Here is a 20,450-nt window from a genome sequence, read left to right on the forward strand (position 1 = left end):
TCTTGTCTTGTCCTTACTCTCATGGTGGGTAGAGTAAATAGTTCCGTGATTTGGGTGTTCATGGTAGGTCGCTCTATTCTTATGTGAATTGCCTCAAGAATTTGTAATCTTCTTGAATCTTGGGTTTTGTCTATTATGCAAGTATTCTTGTTCAACATTTCTCTTGTTAGAGTAATGTCATGGGCTTGTCTCATGTGATTCCTAGTGATTTTCTAGGAATCACATGAGACAAGCCCATGACATTACTCTAACAAGAGAAATGTTGAACAAGAATACTTGCATAATAGACAAAACCCAAGATTCAAGAAGATTACAAATTCTTGAGGCAATTCACATAAGAATAGAGCGACCTACCATGAACACCCAAATCACGGAACTATTTACTCTACCCACCATGAGAGTAAGGACAAGACAAGAACATATCGATGCCAACACAGAAGACAATGTCCAACATAACAGGCCAATTACACTGGATTAATCTTTGTGTTTAGATAGGAGATGCCTCGTATATATATATATATATATATATATATATATATATATATATATATATATATATATATATATATATATATATATATATATATATATATATTAATATATATATATATATATATTATATATATATATATATTATATATATATATATATATATATATATATATATATATATATATATATATATATATATATATATTATATATATATATATATATATATATATATATATATATATATATATATATATATTATATATATATATATATATATATATATATATATATATATATATATATATATATATATATATATATATATATTGGAAATTAAGAAAAATAACAACAAAAAGGAATAGGGGTGGTATAGGAGAAGAAATTAAAGTGTTCAGTGAGAATCCACAAGGTTTTCTCTGAATACTCTTTATTTTCTTCTTTGAGGCTATGGGTCATACTATCATGCAAGAGGAGCCACACATCTATGGATCATCCAATAAAATCAGCAGACTTCTAGATATTTTTACTACTCGGCTTAGACTCGGTTACAAGTATATCTGGGAATTTTCATTATCTGCTGATGTAGACCTGACCAAATGTAAATTGTGTTAACAAAATTATTCGCACACCCTCCGTCACTATGTGATGGAGTGCAAAAAGATACATGAATTCATAGACAATTCTATAACAAATGTTCCAAAGATGTGCAAATATTTCATTCAAATGATCTGCTACCAGAAATTTTTGCCAAATATCCCAAGTTTGCAAACTGTAGGTAGTACCTATGTGATTGTAATCTATTCACTGCTGCCCACTGGATGGGGGGGTGGGGGGGGGGCAGTGTAACCTATTCACTGCTGCCCACGGGAGGGGGGGGGGGTGTAACCTATCCACCGCTGCCCACTGGATGGGGGGCGGTTTAACTTATCCACCGCTTCCCACTGGATGGGGGGCGGTGTAACCTATCTACCGCTTCCCACTAGATGGGGGGCAGTGTAACCTATCCATCGCTGCCCACTGGATGGGGGGCGGTGTAACCTATCCACCACTGCCCACTGGATGGGGGGCGGTGTAACCTATCCACTGCTTCTCACTGGATGGGGGGCGGTGTAACCTATCCACCACTTCCCACTGGATGGGGGCGGTGTAACCTATCCACCGCTGCCCACTGGATGGGGGGCGGTGTAACCTATTCACCGCTGCCCACTGGATGGGGGGCGGTGTAACCTATCCACCACTGCCCACTGGATGGGGGGCGGTGTAACCTATCCACCGCTGCCCACTGGATGGGGTGGCGGTGCGCAGTTCAAACATATAAATTATGACACTAGCTCTCTACATATGTCAGTTGCTTAATTTAGAAACTGTACTTTTGGTCTATTTCGGACCCATTGATGATGTGATGATGTATATTGAATTTTTTAATTAACTCGTCAAGATTGTAACTTGCTTATCTAAATTAATTGTGAGGTTCAGTCCTCGAGCCCATTATGTGTCACTGTAACCCTTTCCACTACCGCCCACAAGATGGGTATGGGGTACATGATAAATGAACTAAACTAACGAGGCTATGGGTCCCTACAATTGCACCAAAGTTGGTATCCCTATATATTTATATATATATATATATATATATATATATATATATATATATATATATATATATATATATATATATATAAATACCTAGCTTAAGGTTGTCAACGTGGGAGAATCTGGGCGAAGGTCCAAGCGAGTGTTGTTGTTGTGGAGGGGGGAGACTAGACCCTACTTCCCGCCAGCCAGGCAGGGTTGCCAGACACGAATTGCTGAAAGTAGCGCTAATGGTATAAAAGTAGCGAATTTATTTCAAATCAAATCAAATCAAATTCAGGGAAAAGTGCATACATAGATGATTAGTTACAAACATAATGTTAGATTTATAGATAGAGGTAGTACATACAATACCTAAAGCCACTAGTACGCATAGCGTTTCGGGCAAGAAGTGGAGGAAAAAACACTTAGACTAAAATAAAATAAAATAAAAATAAAATAAAAAATAGTATGATGATTGCAGATTTTGGGTGACCCACGCATGTTTGTGGAGGCATTCTAGACCTCTGTGTTGGTTTCAACGTCTCTCACATCTGATGCACATCATCTATTGTAACAGATTTGTTGTCAGATCATTACCCTAGATTGACTACTCTATGCAAAAAATTAATCTATGTATCGGAAATACCAAATACAAATACGTATTCAGGTAAAGTACATACATACAAGGTGAGATACAAAAGTTGATGGATTTATAGATAGAGCTAGTACATACAATACCTAAAGCCGCTATTACGCAAAGCGTTTCGGGTAGGAAAAACACTAAGACTAAAACTTAATACTAAATGATATAAAAGTATAAATTGTGTCGAGAAAAAATAAGAAAAAAAAGAAAAAGAGGGGGGAAAGTTCAAGTTCAAGTATGTTTATTGAGACAAGAAAAAATACATCTCAAAGGGATAGAGTAGCTTAGGCTATTTCTACCCCCCCCCCCTTCTACTTCAAGTCCCTCAAGTCAGAAACATAGCAGAAAAAAAGCACAAATGCAATTTGGCCAACAAACAGCATTGTTTAAAATCGTAGAAATGGGTAGACATTTAGGGGTGAGGTAGGTTACATTGAGTTAATTAGGTAATACTTAGTTTTTATCTTAAACTGGTTGGGAGAGGTACAGTCTTTAACATAATTGGGAAGGTCATTCCACATTCGAGGTCCCTTGATTTGTAAAGCATTTCTAGTTTGACTAAGTCATACTCTTGGAATATCAAATAGGTATTTGTTTCTGGTGTGGTGCTCATGGGAACTGTTACAACCTTCTAGGAAGCTTTTAAGGTCAGGATTGACATTACAGTTCAGCGTTTTATATATATAAAATACACATGAGAGGATGTGCAGTGACTTAATATCTAACATATTCAGAGATTTGAGTAAGGGTACCGAGTGATGTCTGGGGCCAGAGTTAGAGATTGTCCTAATAGCAGCTTTGTGTTGAGTAATTAGAGGACGTAAATGATTTTCGGTAGTAGAACCCCAAGCACAAATACCATAGTTGAGATAAGGATAGATGAGAGAGTAATAGAGTGTCACCAGGGCAGGGCGAGGTACATAATATCTGACCTTAGAAAGAATGCCAACAGTTTTTTATATTTTGTTTGATTTATTTATTTATTTATTTATTTATTTATTTATTTATTTATATATATACAAGAAGGTACATTGGGTTTGTGAGAATACATTGGATAGTACAGTATTTACATTCTTGTAAAGCCACTAGTACGCGCAGCGTTTCGGGCAGGTCCTTAATTTAGCAGATAATTTTAAGTAGGTAATTTCAATCAGAATGGATAAATGATAAAGATACATTACAAGAGAAAAATGAGACGAGAGAGATAAGTAAGTATATTAAAGCACATTGTTATATTAAAGCTCTGATTGATTACATTGACAGCTTGATTAGTAATTTAAACAAGATTAATAGACACCATACAGCAGATTGACAGCACATATAAGACAGCAATGATCACAATGGTAAAGATGTTCAGAATGGGTACATAAAGATTGGGAGACTGGGTAGCAAAAGATACAGATAACAAGATTTATAAACACTTTATATTTAGAATGTGCCCCTGGAAATTCAGCTTGCTGTTAATGAGAACGCCAAGGAATTTGCCATCTACTTTGTTACAAATTTGGGTATTGTTAATCCTGAGATTTATTTGATTTGAGTACTGGACTGGAGTAAATGAAGGTCGTGTCGTCAGCAAATAAAATTGGTTTGAGATGTTTGGAGGCATTTGGGAGGTCATTAATGTAGATGAGAAAGAGGAGAGGGCCAAGTATGCTGCCATGGGACACAATACACAATATGGGACACCACACAATATGGGGACATAAGAGCCAGGTGGGGACGACCACCACACAATATGGGGACATTTCTTTGTTCTTAGAACACGAAACACTGGGTATAAATTGGATAAGTTTAGATTTAGGAAAGACTTGGGTAAATACTGGTTCAGTAACAGGGTTGTTGATTTGCGGAACCAATTACCGCGTAACGTGCTGGAGGTGGGGTCCCTCGATTGTTTCAAGCGCGGGTTGGACAAGTATATGAGTGGGATTGGGTGGTTATAAATAGGAGCTGCCTCGTATGGGCCAATAGGCCTTCTGCAGTTACCTTTGTTCTTATGTTCTTAAGAGCCAGGTAGGGACGACCACCACACAATATGGGGACATAAGAGCCAGGTGGGGACGACCTCTACACAATATGGGGACATAAGAGCCAGGTGGGGACGACCACCACACAATATTGGGACATAAGAGCCAGGTGGGGACGACCACCACACAATATTGGGACATAAGAGCCAGGAGGGGACGACTCAGGACGTTGCTCCGTCTCCTTTAAATGTCGGTCCCCGAGCGTCCGCCAGCCATTGATCTATTGCCGCCCCTTCTCTCCTGCCCCTTACCTTTACCTCCCTCCCTCCCCACCCTCCCGCCGCCCCTTACCTTTACCTTCCTCCCTCCCCACCCTCCCGCCGCCCCTTACCTTTACCTTCCTCCCTCCCCACCCTCCCGCCGCCCCTTACCCTTACCTTCCTCCCTCCCCACCCTCCCGCCGCCCCTTACCTTTACCTCCCTCCCTCCCCACCCTCCCGCCGCCCCTTACCTTTACCTTCCTCCCTCCCCACCCTCCCGTCGCCCCTTCTCTTCTGTCCCTTACCTTTACCTTGGGAGCCGGTCGGCCGAGTGGACAGCACGCTGGACTTGTGATCCTGTGGTCCTGGGTTCAATCCCAGGTGCCGGCAAGAAACATTGGGCAGAGTTTCTTTCACCCTATGCCCCTGTTACCTAGGCAGTAAAATAGGTACCTGGGTGTTAGTCAGCTGTCACGGGCTGCTTCCTGGGGGTGGAGGCCTGGTCGAGGACCGGGCCGCGGGGACACTAAAAAGCCCCGAAATCATCTCAAGATAACTTCAAGATATACCTCCCTCCCTCCCCACCCTCTCGTCGCTCCTTCACTCCTGCCCCTTACCTTTACCTCCCTCCCTCCGCAGTCTCCCGCCGCCCTTTCACTCCAGCCTCTTACCTTTACCGCCCTCACTCCCCACCCTTCCACCGCCCCTTCACTCCTGCCCCTTACCTTTACCGCCCTCCATTCCCTCTCCTGTCACCCCTTCTCTCCTGTTCCTTACCTTTATCTCCCTCCCTCCCCCTTCCCCGCTGCCACTTCTCTCCTGCTCTTTGCCTTTACCTCCCTATCTCCTCCCCCGACGACCCTTCGAAACCCTCGCTCCCTCCCCTTCCGCTCCCTTCTTCCCTGTGCCTTTCCCATGGCTCTTACTTCTGGTCTATTTAACGCATACTATAAAAATGTAACACTCAGATGAATATCCTTGCCAGGAAAATCACCAACCAAAACTGAAAATTACAGACCAGTTTTCCTTCTCGGAGTACCTGGCAAAATATTTGAAAAAATAATTATTCACAAACTTTTAAAGTGCACGGAGGAGGAAGTATAAGACCAGGCAATAATGGTTCAGAAATTCCGGAGGAGCCCATATAGCTATAGGGTTGATCTACGAGCAAATTGCCATTGGAATGTCGAAAAAAGGACAATGTAATATAGTGCTCAGAGATGTTACGAAAGCTTTCGACAAAGTCTAGCACACTGGCCTAAAATACAAGATATATGAGCAAGGGCTTCCACTAAGATTTATTGCGACACGATGCAGCTTTATAGATAACAGAATAGCAAAGCACTAATTGGTAGCTACTTGGGTGACATAATCGATCTGAAAAGTGGAGTACCACAAGGAAGTTGCCTATCACCCACGCTTCCTTAACACCAGCGGAAACATTGGAATTCCTCTTCAAATAACTGAATAGGAATTACTTCTTCCTGGACACAATCTCCCATTCAGAAAAGACAGAACCACAAGAGCAGGTGGAGTAATGCTGTATGTAAACCACCAATGAGGAATTGAGCACCATTAGGTCCTCAGAGTCTGTATGGTGCAATTTACTAGCTCAAGATGGTAACAAACTGACAGTGGGCTTATGCTACAGGGTAGACACAGCAGCAGGAGAGGAAGTTACTGAGTTGCATAATGTGATCAATGCGACATCAGAAATCTAAACTCTTATAATGGGGGACTTTAACCACTAAACAACAGATTGGGTAAATCTAAAAAAAAAAGTAGAAGGAACAAAAATTCTTGACCTGGTGCAGGACTACTTTCTCATACAAGATGTGACAAAGCCCACTCGAGGTAACAACATTCTATGCTAATCCCCACAATCATCAAGCCCACACGAATTACTCAAACATCAGCTATAACCCTGGACCACATTTGGACTAATATAACAGCCCTCCTTGTCTCTGGTATAACCACTGATAGAACAACCGATCACTATTCTACCTTCCTCTCAGCAAACATGAACATGACACCCTCAGTTACCAATAAACTTACCTTTAGACTACACAGCAAACCAGCAATGAGGAACCTCATAAAAGCACTTCTACAATATAAACTGGGAATCTGAACTCAACAATACACAGGATATAAATTCATTAACCGACATCTTTCTCTCCAAAACTCTAAGCCTCTACAACACACACCGTCCTCTTCTCACTAAGCAAGTAACTGCCATAAGATTAAACAACTCCTGGCTCACAGGTGGTATACTTGGTATACTTAAAGCAATTAACAAGAAACAAGAATATGAAACAAAATAGGATTGGCCTAGTAACAAAAGAAGAAGTTAAGAGATACTCATCAATGCTTACCAATATAATACGAAGAGCCAAAGCTTCCTTTTACGAGAATAGATTTCAAGAAACAAAAGGAAATATGAAAAGTACATGGAAAGGCATCTATAACATCCTAGGGGTCTAAACAACAATCACATAACAATAAGATAAAACTCTCCAAAGATGGTCACACACTTGAATCAGACTTAGATATTGCAACTGAATTCAAGAGCTTCTTTTCATCAATTGGTGCTAACTTTGCCAGAAAAATCCCAGAGACCCAAATACATGTTACTACATATCTCTCCGGAGGGTATACTAACTCTCTACTCCTTTTACCAGTCAGCCCGACATACATTATATAAATAATTAAATCACTTAAAACCATAACTGGGAACATCAATGATATACCATCTATGCATCTATGATATATAAGAGTGTTGTCCCTGCTCTTGCGCTACTCATAGCTCTGCTATTCAACAAATCTCTAGAGTGTCATACTTTTCCTAATATCCCTAAAAAAGCAAGAGTGGCGCCAGTTCATAAAGGAGGCGAGACAGCTGATAGAAGCAATTACAGACCAATATCAAATCTACCTATACTTTCAAAAATATTTGAAAAAAATATTTACATTATTCCTAGTTTGTAAAACTCAACATACTAAGTCCCTGCCAATTTGGCTTCCGTTCCCAAAAGAGTACTAATGATGACATCATTAGTCTGCTTAATATAATCTACACAGCCCTTGACAAAAGCCAGTTCCCAATTGGCCTCTTCATTGACCTGAGAAAGGCCTTTGATACAGTAAACCATAACTACCTCTTACTTAAACTTCACCACTATTGTATCCGAGGCCTTGCTCAGGACTATATTCGTTCCTAACTCAGTGACAGATATCAAAAGTAACAATCAATGGCATAGCCTCCCCTACTCTACTGTTGACAGTAGGGGTGCCAAAGGGCAGCATCTTGGGACCTCTCTTATTTCGTATATACATCAATGATTTGCCAAATGTTTCTAACATTCTTAAACCTATACTATTTGCTGACGATACTACCTTCATCTATTCTGACTCCAGCCCCCACACACTAAATAATATTGTAAACAATGAATGAAAAAAAAGTCCACTAGTGGATGTCAACCAACAAACTTACACAAAACGTAAAAAAGACCTACTACATTTTATTTAGTAGTAAATCATCAAATCAGATTCAGCTTCAGATAGACAATGTTAACATTACCAATAAAAATAAGGGAAAGTTCCTGGGCCTATACATAGCCAAGAGACTGAACTTCAGCACCCACATACAACACATTGCTATAAAAAGTATCAAAAATGGTCGGAATACTTTCTAAAATTAGATATTATGTTCCCCACTCTGCTCTCCTCTCGTTATACTACGCACTAATCTATCCGTATCATACATTCGGTATCTTTGTCCGGGATTCAACCACTGCAAATTTCCTCAAGCCTATCATCACTCAGCAAGAACCTGCTATTAGAACTATAACAAACTCTGTCTTCAGACAACACACAGCCCCTCCGTTTAAGTCCCTTAACATGCTAAACATACACTTACTCCACACATTCTCATGTGCTATCTACATGTATAAAACCTTGTTCCTAAATGCTAATCTTGATCTGAAACTTTTCCTTGATAGGTGTAATAGTACCCACGAGCACCACACCAGTAACAAATATCTTTTTGATATCCCCAGAGTCAGGGTAAATCTGTGCAAGCACTCCATGCAAATAAAAGGACCCAGTCTTTGAAACTTACTTTCTGATGAATTAAAAAATGTTTCAACCTATACCTTGTTCAAAAGTGAAACCAAAAAGTACCTAACTACATCCTCATAGTTTCCTACCTTGTGCTTCAAACTCACACTGTTCTTGTACCACCCACTTCCCCAATATTACTACTTAAGATTAATTAAGTACTTCATCTTTACCAGTATAATCACCCCTGTCTGTTTATGTTGTTGATATAAAACCTTGCTACAATGTACTCTTTCACAATACCGGATATGTTAGATTTAGGACCTGCCCGAAACGCTATGCGTGTTAGTGGATTTGCAAGAATGTAAAAATATGACTAATGTAATCAATCTTACTAACTCATTGTATCTTTTTGTAAATAAAATATTATTATTATTATTATTATTATTACTATTATTATTATTATAGATCTTGTGCTAACATCAGAAGAGGGCATGATCGATCAAATCCAGGTAGGGAAAAAAGCTCACCCATTGTGTGATTACAATATTCTAAGAGTTAAAATAAGATCCTAAAATAAGTATGGTCGAGATGGAATAATTTAGGTTCATTAATTTTGTAATCACTCGCCATAACTTTTTGATGTAATTTGTTACTCCAAAGGCAGACGGTCATCATGACTCTGGCTGGTGGTATAGTGTCAGGTCCAACACTACGACCATGGCTGGTTGTATAGTATCTCGTCTAACACTACGACCCTGACTGGTGGTATAGTATCTGGTCCAACACTACGACCATGGCTGGTTGTATAGTATCTAGACCAACACTACGACCCTGGCTCGTGGTATAGTATCTGGTCCAACACTGACTCTGGCTGGTTGTATAGTATCTGGTCCAACACTACGACCCTGGCTGGTGGTATAGTGTATGGTCCAACACTACGACTCTGGCTGGTGGTATAGTGTCTGGTGTAACACTACGACCCTGGCTGGTGGTATAGTATCTGGTCCAACACTACGACCATGGCTGGTTGTATAGTATCTGGTCCAACACTACGACTCTGGCTGGTTGTATAGTATCTGGTCCAACACTACGACCCTGGCTGGTGGTATAGTATCTGGTCCAACACTACGACCCTGGCTGGTGGTATAGTATCTGGTCCAACACTACGACTCTGGCTGGTGGTATAGTATCTGGTCCAACACTACGACCCTGGCTGGTGGTATAGTGTCTGGTCCAACACTACGACCCTGGCTGGTGGTATAGTATCTGGTCCAACACTACGACTCTGGCTGGTGGTATAGTATCTGGTCCAACACTACGACTCTGGCTGGTGTTATAGTATCTGGTCCAACACTACGACTCTGGCTGGTGGTATAGTATCTGGTCCAACACTACGACCCTGGCTGGTGGTATAGTGTCTGGTGTAACACTACGACCCTGGCTGGTGGTATAGTATCTGGTCCAACACTACGACTCTGGCTGGTGGTATAGTATCTGGTCCAACACTACGACCCTGGCTGGTGGTATAGTTACAGGTCCAACACTACGACCATGGCTGGTGGTATAGCGTCAGGTTCAACACTACGACCATAGCTAGTGGTAGTGTCTGGTCAGATGATGGGAAGGTGGTATGCATTAAGGGGACGGGTGGTAGATCAACCCGTCCTCTCATCCAATACGTCTCATGTTATACGTTATGATCTCCCAATGTACACAACAGAAAGTACAATGAAAAACAGCGTCTCACAAAAATTCTCGTTTTCCATACATCAGTTGGTCAGGTTAGGTGGGTTGCTTGGGTTCGTACGTTTAGGGTTAGGTTAAGACTGTAGTTTATAAGTTGTTGAGGTGAGAATTGGGTGGTACATGGGCAGCAGGCGGGCAGTGGGAGATACAGTGGGTGGGCGAGCAGTGGGAGAGAAGGTGGGCGGGCAGTATGAGATACAGTTGGTGGGCAGTGGGAGAGAAGGTGGGCGGACAGTGGGAGAGAAGGTGGGCGGACAGTGGGAGAGAAGGTGGGCGGACAGTGGGAGACAGTGGTGAACAGGTAAACACATGGCTGGAGATACCATCTTGGGAAGAGGAAGGGGGAGGGGAGGGGGGGGCAACAGGCCACAAAGGACAGTGTGTCACTGTGTACGTTTCGGGTCTGATTTCCCAAGTGTGCAGCAAACTATGAATATACGCCCTTAGTACTGGCCCCAGACGCGGGCCTCCCCGGCTGGGCTGACACTGGCAACAACAACAACAAAAGTAAAGCTCTCACGGACAACATCAATATGCAGGTACTGCCGGATATTTCCCGGGTAAAGACATAGTGATGAGGTATATCTAAAGGTATTTTGAAGCGATCATTCAGCATGCATTTGGAGTTTATGTTGGTGTCTGAACACGATGACACGATGAGGTCAGCCTTAACCCTTGCACTGCTCACCTATTTTCGGCAAAAACGTCTTGGTGCAATTGTCAAGGACATATTTTTGTTATTTTTACAAATGTTCAGGTAAATTTAATGTCAAAATGTTTCCAAAGTCAACTATTTCCATTTCAAAACACAAATAGTAATGAAAACATTAAAAAACATTAAAATATAGCCAAATTAAAAAACAAAAAGCACAACTCTCTGAGCGCCTAAAGGCGCTTTGCGCAGTGCAGTGGTTAACGCTCGATGAATAAGACCTTTATTTCGTTATCAAGCAGATTAAAAACATTATTGTTGTTCACAAAAGACCACTGATACGTTTCATTAAGAATTTGTTCCAAACTGTATTTTCTTAAGGCAACGCGGCTTGGACGTGGGAGCTCGCAAAAATGAAATAAGTAACAGTAATTAATCAACGACTTACCGGATGACATTTTATATTATAATAATACATTACAATCTTTTAAGAAAAAGGTCGACATAACGTGCCTGCTGAAGCACTCTTCGTCACAAATAGTTTAAAAAGAGGAGTATCTGTCGGTGGGGTCATACTCTCTTATTGTCTCCTAAGAACTTTATGTGCGATCACAGTCCACGACTATAACGTGCTAACCCACAGAGACGAGTTTTTGATTATAGAATAAGCAGTAGAGATTGCCTACTCAAGGTGGCTAGTGTGAAGGCAAAATGGAGGGGACGAGCAGTCATTTAATAGTTTTGACAGGGATTATCGAAATAATATGGAAAGTGTGGTTTCACCTGTGAGTCGCGAGTCCTAATATTTCTAGTTTGAAAAATGCAGGTGACGTGCTGAAAAATAATGACGGATAAATTGTATTCAAGTTTGCAGATATGCCAGGTCAGGCTTTTCGGACGACAGTTTTCTGTTGAGTTTATCCTGCCTTTATTAAAATATGGATGGCATTTGGGCATTTCCAATTTAAGGGAACTGTCTTCCATATCATTCAGTCCAGAAATATTCAGAAAATGAGTTTCACCCACCAAACACACACCGAAACTACGACGTTGGTGCAACGTTCGAGCAAGTTTTAACACCTCCTAACCAGTTATAACAACCAATATAGCAAGTTGTAACAACGTTCTAATACGTCATAAACACGTTAAGCCAAGATGTAGGAACTTTATTTCAAGTTGTTACAAGCGGAAAATAGAGACAGTTTCGGTTTGTGTTTCCAGGGCAGTTGTAAAACAGTTCCTCTGCCAGTTCCTTTACAATTTTGACTGAATTTCATCCACGAATGGGACTTTTGAATTAATAAGTTTGACAATGCTCTTTCTGATTATATCGCACGTTATGGGAATATACCTTAAGCTCATGTGTTCTTACTAAAGGGCTGCCCGGGTCTGTGTCTGTCTCTCCCATTCCTTCTACTTCCCTCCCTATACCATTCCCTCTGCCTTTGTCCTCTCCCTCTTTCCTGTTTTCTCTCCTTGTATTTCCCCTCCCGTTCTCTCTACCTTTCTCCCATCTCTCTTTCTCTCTCTCTCTTCCTCCAGTTCTCTCTGCCTCTTTCTCGCCTGGATTGTATCTGGATGGAGTTATGGGAGTTCTTTTACTCCCCAAGCCCGGCCCGGGGCCAGGCTAGACTTGTGAGAACTTGGTCCAACAAGCTGTTGGTTGGAGCGGCCCGCAGAACCACATATCCACCGCAGCCCGATTGGTCCGGCACTTCTTGAAGAATGCTATCCAGTTTTCTCTTGAAGATGTCCACGGTTGTTCCCGCAATATTTCTTATGCTCGCTGGGAGGATGTTGAACAACCGTGGAACTCTGACGTTTATACAGTGTTCTCTGATTGTGCCTATGGCCCCCCTGCTCTTCACAGGTTCATTCTGCATTTTCTTCCATATCGTTCACTCCAGTATGTTGTTATTTTACTGTGTAGATTTGGGACCTGGCCCTTATTCCAATTCTCTTCCGATTTCTTTGCCACTTTCTCCCTCTCATTCTCGTTTCCTCTCTCCATCTCACACGGTCTCTCTGCTCCTCTCCCTTCTTCCCGTTCTCTCCCTCCTCCATCCATACCTCCTTCCCATTCTCTCTCTCTCCATGGCTTCTTCCCGTTTTCTCTCCCACTGGGTAAAAGATGCTCTGGTAACAATAAACAGACATTATCGACGTTGAATCAATGTTATCAACGCTGAATTATCGTTATCAATATTGATTCAGCGTAATCGACGCTGAATCAACATTATCGACATTATTTCAGCATTAATGACATTGATTCAACGTCGATAACAACCATAAAATCTATTTTAACACTCTATGGACAATCGAAAACTCATTTCATACATCATACAAGTCACTGTGATTTGGAATAGGGGTCGATCCTTCTCAAGGAGGGTGGGCATGGAAGTCATCGCTAACCACCCTATGACATTCGCCATAAAATCACAAATCTCCTTGCAAATTTCTGTGACCAGCCCCAAAATCTGGCTTCAACCTTGAATGACAAGCAAACACGCATATTTTCTTTTATAGGTTTAGATAGCACCACCAGGGCTAACAGACCACCACCAGGGCTAGCAGAACACCACCAGGGCTAGTAGACCACCACCAGGGCTAGCAGAACACCACTAGGTCAAGCAGACCACCACCAGGGCTAGCAGACCACCACCAGGGCTAGCAGAACACCACCAGGGCTAGTAGACCACCACCAGGGCTAGCAGAACACCACTAGGTCAAGCAGACCACCACCAGGGCTAGCAGACCACCACCAGGGCTAGCAGACCACCACCAGGGCTAGCAGACCACCACCAGGGCTAACAGACCACCACCAGGGCTAGCAGACCACCACCAGGGCTAGCAGACCACCACCAGGGCTAACAGATCACCACCAGGGCTAGCAGAACACCACTAGGTCAAGCAGACCACCACCAGGGCTAGCAGACCACCACCAGGGCTAGCAGACCACCACCAGGGCTAGCAGACCACCACCAGGGCTAGCAGACCACCACCAGGGCTATCACAATACTCTGCCAGTTCCTTTACACTTTGAGGTAAGTCAACCTGGCAAGGATGAAGGTGAGAGGTAAGTATAGCAGAAGGTGAGGGTCAGTCTGGCAGGTGTTCTTAGTATCGCAGTGTATGAGTCGTATTTTGTGCGAGGACCAGGATGCGTATGGACAAACCATGCCATTTGGTTTATCGTTGTATACTTTTGCTTTATAGTTGTATACTTTTGCTCTATGGTTGTATACTTTTGCTTTATCGTTGTATAATTTGATAAAAACAAACACGTTTGTATTTCCATGCCAGATAGTTGAGAATGCTTTCTTTCAGTTGAGAATGCTACTCGGAGAATGAAGCTTATATTTGCTGCCTCTAGTTGGATACCGTTTGTCTTGGTGTGAACATAACCATGAAAGTTTGCGTACTTTAAAATAGGTTTGCACGTAATTTGATACGATGGGAATCTTCTTGTGTGGGTTAAATAATTAAATAACTTAGCGTACCTGCCACATTTACCTGCCCGAAACGCTATGCGTGTTAGTGGCTTTGCAAGAATGTAAAAATATCACTAATATAATCTCACCAACCCATTGTACATTCTTGTAAATAAAATGTTAATATTATTATTATTATTATTATAATTAAATATTATTATTATATAAAATTGTTTGATACTTTCCTGATTAGTCGACGGTTAGATGTGGAGGAGAGCTTGGCTTGTGTGTGTGGCTCTTTTAGTATTCAAAGTTCTTTTTGCTCTTAATTCTAACGTTTCTACTCACAAAGAGTGAAAATTGTGTACTCGTTAAAATGAGAAAAATAAGTTAGGCGACAACTCTGAATAGTGAGATTGTAAATGAAATTATTTTCACATTTTGACAAGCAGTTTTTCTTAAACTTGTATCATATAATAAAATTCACTGGAAGATGAACACAGAAGACGCCACTACACTCGACACGATGACAGTCGACACAGGTACAGCCTCTCCACATGAACACTATTCTAGAGATAAACGTGTTAATGAAACGTTAAATTGAACCACAATAAATGCCCAACTGACCCTTAACCAGAACTGCCTTTGATAACGACATGACGAGTACCACTTCCAATCTGCCACCAACAGAACTGAAAACAAACCGCTGAACCATTAGTGCCAGCTTGATTTACTGAGAGACTAATGACGCGCGCTAAGCGTAGGTCCCACTCTATTACCTTCCTGCATATTGTATGGAAATACTAATGGCACTGTGAATCACACTCTGTATATTGACTAAATGATATTATGCATTAACTGCACTATGGTTATATTCTGACTCACAGTTTGTTTGTATGGTGGAGCAGCAATGAAGTGATGGTATGCTTTAACCACCACCAGGGTCGCCACAACAGCTACCTTCAATACATCTACATCCTTATCACGCCCTTATTGTGGGGAAGAACATCACTACAGTACTCAACGGAGAATGAATACTTTTGTACTTAGATGAAAGTCAAATCTTTACATATTGCAATTACAATTGTTTACAAGGCTATCCAACGTGATCTGTCACATACAGACTACACAGTAATTCAACACACAGACGGTTATTTTCCTAGCCCCACTCGCCTATGTTAAGGACAAACAAACATCATAGTCATCTGCTCGAGTTTAAATATACAAGATATGACACCAGCGACTATAACTAACTTCTACACCATAAGGCACGGAAAATGTTTAATGCAGTTGTGCTTAGAGTGATGCTGCCAATGCGATACCTTAGTGTAGTAGAGGGTGGATGTAGCAACCCGCAAACTCTTCTCCTGATTTGCTATACACAAGTTTTAGATATTAGGAATTTCTTTTTTAGTTTTTATTAAACAATAGAGATTTTATACAAAATTTGACAATATCCCGAGAACTTTACAATTTATTTAAATATTTTAGTTTTCTTTTATTAGTTTTATAAAACTGTAATATCAAAATAGGTATAGGTTAAGTACTAATTGTAATTAAGAAGCAATAAAATGCTTATCTTAACATACTAAGAAGGTTAGGTTAGGTCGTGATTTTCTATTCAGCTTTTCAGGTAAACTCAAATATTCACAATAAATTAGTATACCACATATGTACTTATTCATAAGCAAAATATTGACTATAAGCAAGTGCGAGAACAGGTTGGATGTAGACGCTAGCAGCCCACCTCCATCAAAGAACAATGGACACAACAAAAGGATAACTTGTATGATCAACCCTCAAGTGTCGTACGCTATACTAACTACCTAACTAGGCTGATAACTATCTTGCTGCTATGATTATTACCCGGTTGGTAACGCCACAACAGCAGCGGGTTGGTATGGAAATCTCACGATGGAGTTAATCCACAAAACAAGAGAAGCGCGCGTGCCCAGACGGTGCTGGTTATCTGAAACCAATAGAGCAGGTCCTAGAGGTAGAGAAATGTTCCTCATTATAATGCTGCCAGCGCTGGTGGCCACGATTCTTACTTCGTAAGACAAACTAGCTGTTAAAGCCCTTACAGGCGAGACGCCATCGTTGTCAGTACTTCAGCTCTCTTCAAGAAGACGGTGTGACGCCTTCTTGGTGCAGGCCGGTGTGACGCCTTCTTGGTGCAGGCCGGTGTGACGCCTTCTTGGTGCAGGCCGGTGTGACGCCTTCTTGGTGCAGGGCGGTGTGACGCCTTCTTGGTGCAGGCCGGTGTGACGCCTTCTTGGTGCACGCCGGTGTGACACCTTCTGAGTGACGCTACCAAGAGTGTTATGAAGGAATAAGATGGTGTCTGTGTTCATGTGCGTGTAGCTGATGGGTGCCTATTTTTATGTTCGTATTAACCCAACACTAACATGGCCAAATGCCTATGTAACCCAACACTATCATGGCCACACGCCTATGTAACCCAACACTAACTTGGCCACACGCCTATGTAACCCAACACTAACTTGGCCACACGCCTATGTAACCCAACACTAACATGGCCACACGCCTATGTAACCCAACACTAACATGGCCACACACCAATGTAACCCAACACTAACATGGCCACACGCCTATGTAACCCAACACTAATTTGGCCACACGCCTATGTAACCCAACACTAACTTGGCCACACGCCTATGTAACCCAACACTAACATGGCCACACGCCTATATAACCCAACACTATCGTGGCCACAAGCCTAAATGACTCTACTAGCATGGCTACACGCCTATATGAATCTCCACTATCATGTCGACAGGGCTATATGACGAAGCACTTAGACACGCCTATAATATGAAGAAGCGTTCATATGGTTACTGTCCAATACAGTAAACGCTCCATTACCAGGAAGGTAGACACGAGAGCCACAACCCTGACGTAACTACACTAGATTGCAGGAAGTCTGAGCTGGCCTGCGATGGCCTGGTGCGGCGAGGAGCGCTGGTCCACCGGTTCCTTATATCAGCAAGTGGGGGGTCATCAAGCGTGACATTACTGCGGCCTTAATCCCTCCGTAACTCTCGCTGTGGACGGCCACAGCTCATATCCTCGTCCTCGGCTGCCTCCCGCCTCGTGCAGCAAACATATCACTGTCCGGGAAAGAGGGGGCATCCATACCTCTACCCGGGATGCAGGTCGTTGTGAGTCTGACCACAAGTCAATTGTATGGAGAGGAGAGATCACATTCTAGGAGCAGGTCGGTGCGAGTGGGTGTCTGATTAGGATAGGAGAGGACACATTCAAAGGTAAGATCAATATGAGAATGTCTTGGGTGGAGATGAGAGGTCACATTTGATTGGCAGGTAAATGTGACGGATATAATAGGTTGGTATAGGAGGTTATAGTAAAAAGCTCGTGAACACAGGGTCGGGTCGCCATTCCGGGAAGCTAGCCATGCACTCTATGTGAGAGGTTGTGACGACCTCAGCCCCCGAAGCTTTAGGTAAAGTCACCGAGAATCTTAGTAATGTAATATCCTGCCATAACGGTGTTCTGTAGCTCACCAAAACGGGCCTAATATCTCTGAGGTCTGCACTTAAGTCTGGTACAGGGCCCTAAGCTGTCTCCTGTGAGAGTTTTATGCTGGAACTCTAGCAACACTTCTGTCGGTATAACCATGGTAGCCAGTGTCTGGTGTCTAGTGTCTACTAACCTCAGTGGCCAGTGTCTGGGGCCAACACTAACCTCAGTGGCCAGTGTCTGGGGCCAACACTAACCTCAGTGGCCAGTGTCTGGGGCCAACACTAACCTCAGTGGCCAGTGTCTGGGGCCAACACTAACCTCAGTGGCCAGTGTCTGGGGCCAACACTAACCTCAGTGGCCAGTGTCTGGGGCCAACACTAACCTCAGTGGCCAGTGTCTGGGGCCAACACTAACCTCAGTGGCCAGTGTCTGGGGCCAACACTAACCTCAGTGGCCAGTGTCTGGGGCCAACACTAACCTCAGTGGCCAGTGTCTGGGGCCAACACTAACCTCAGTGGCCAGTGTCTGGGGCCAACACTAACCTCAGTGGCCAGTGTCTGGGGCCAACACTAACCTCAGTGGCCAGTGTCTGGGGCCAACACTAACCTCAGTGGCCAGTGTCTGGGGCCAACACTAACCTTAGTGGCCAGTGTCTGGGGCCAACACTAACCTTAGTGACCAGTGTCTGGGGCCAACACTAACCTTAGTGGCCAGTGTCTGGGGCCAACGCTAACCTTAGTGGCCAGTGTCTGGGGCCAACACTAACCTTAGTGGCCAGTGTCTGGGCCAACACTAATCTTAGTAGCTAATATCTGGGGCCAAATTTGATCTTAGGAAGACGTTGTTTACCCCAGGCAGACGATTAAGGTACATCTTGGTGATTGATCAAATTTTCTACTTTTCTCTCTCTAGTATGTAATGGATTAGTATGTTATATATATATATATATATATATATATATATATATATATATATATATATATATATATATATACATACATACATAATACATACATAATACATACATACATATATATATATATATATATATATATATATATATATATATATATATTTATATATATACTGGATCACAGACGTGATCCAGGCTTATGTTCAAGCGTTTGACCATAAACCTGAATTAAAGAAACACAAACTCCAATTATTAACCCACAAACTTGAATTTTTGGAACAAACTAAAGTTATTAGAACTAGCCTAAATTGTTAGAAAATACGATTGAATGATTAGAACACAAATTCGAATGATTAAAAAAACTAGTTTGAATTATTAGAAAAAACGATGAATGATTAAAAATCAAATTTGAATTATTAGAACTCTCGTTCCAGTTAGTATGGTGACCCCGTCGTATATGCCTGGTGCAGCACAGAAGGGTCGCGTGGGTCTAAAGCTTTACTAAGCTTAACTACAACTCTACCTTCACCAACGCTGACACTAATTGCCGCCCCAGATGCCAGGGTGGACAATTAATTATTTTGTTTGGCTTTTAAAGATGACGGTTGGAAGCTGCCTGATGGAGCTGTTGATGCTGCCTGCTGGTACCTTTCATGCTGCTTACTGATGCTGTTGTTGCTGTCTGAGGGTACTGGTGATGCTAGTGATGCTGCCTAATGGTGCTGGTGATGCTGCCTGCTGGTACCTTTCATGTTGCTTACTGATGCTGTTGTTGCTGTCTGATGGTACTGGTGATGCTGCCTGATTGTGCTGGTGATGCTGCCTGATTGTGCTGGTGATGCTGTCTGATGGTGCTAATGATGCTGTTTGATGGTGCTGGTGATGCTGCCTGATTGTGCTGGTGATGCTGTCTGATGGTGTTATAGTGAGTGAGCTAGAGTCAGTGAGGGCAAGAATGAGTGAAGGTCAGAGTGAGTGAGGGCTAGAATGAGTGAAGGCCAGAGTGAGTAAGGGCTAGAGTTGTGGGAGATTTTTTTCTCCACTATTTAATAGCATATAATGTTTAATTAAATAATTAATTCAAAATAATGTTAGAGAAGTGGACTGTAAAAACTTCCATATAAAGTGAAGTGTTTCCCCTACACATCTTTGGGGGGGGGGGGGTAAATCCTAGAATGTTAATCTTCTAATACCATAGATATG

The 20,450-nt window shown here is 42.2% G+C and overlaps 1 protein-coding gene across 3 annotated transcripts in view; it reads right to left on the minus strand.

Moving 5' to 3' along the window:
- The window catches only part of CycH (cyclin H), a 191,769-nt gene that overhangs the window by 48,053 nt on the left and 123,266 nt on the right, over window positions 1-20,450 (minus strand). The window contains exon 1 of one of the 3 annotated variants that reach the window (XM_045746452.2): window positions 2,181-2,295. The exons of 1 other annotated variant lie outside the window; for it this stretch is intronic. The gene's annotated coding sequence lies outside the window, so the exon portion shown is untranslated. Of the gene's footprint in view, window positions 1-2,180; window positions 2,296-20,450 lie in introns of those variants that run through there. One more of the 3 variants, XM_045746453.2, reaches the window with a different exon arrangement.

Source organism: Procambarus clarkii, chromosome 21, assembly GCF_040958095.1.
Source record: "Procambarus clarkii isolate CNS0578487 chromosome 21, FALCON_Pclarkii_2.0, whole genome shotgun sequence".
In the NCBI taxonomy this organism is placed as follows: Eukaryota; Metazoa; Arthropoda; class Malacostraca; order Decapoda; family Cambaridae; genus Procambarus; species Procambarus clarkii.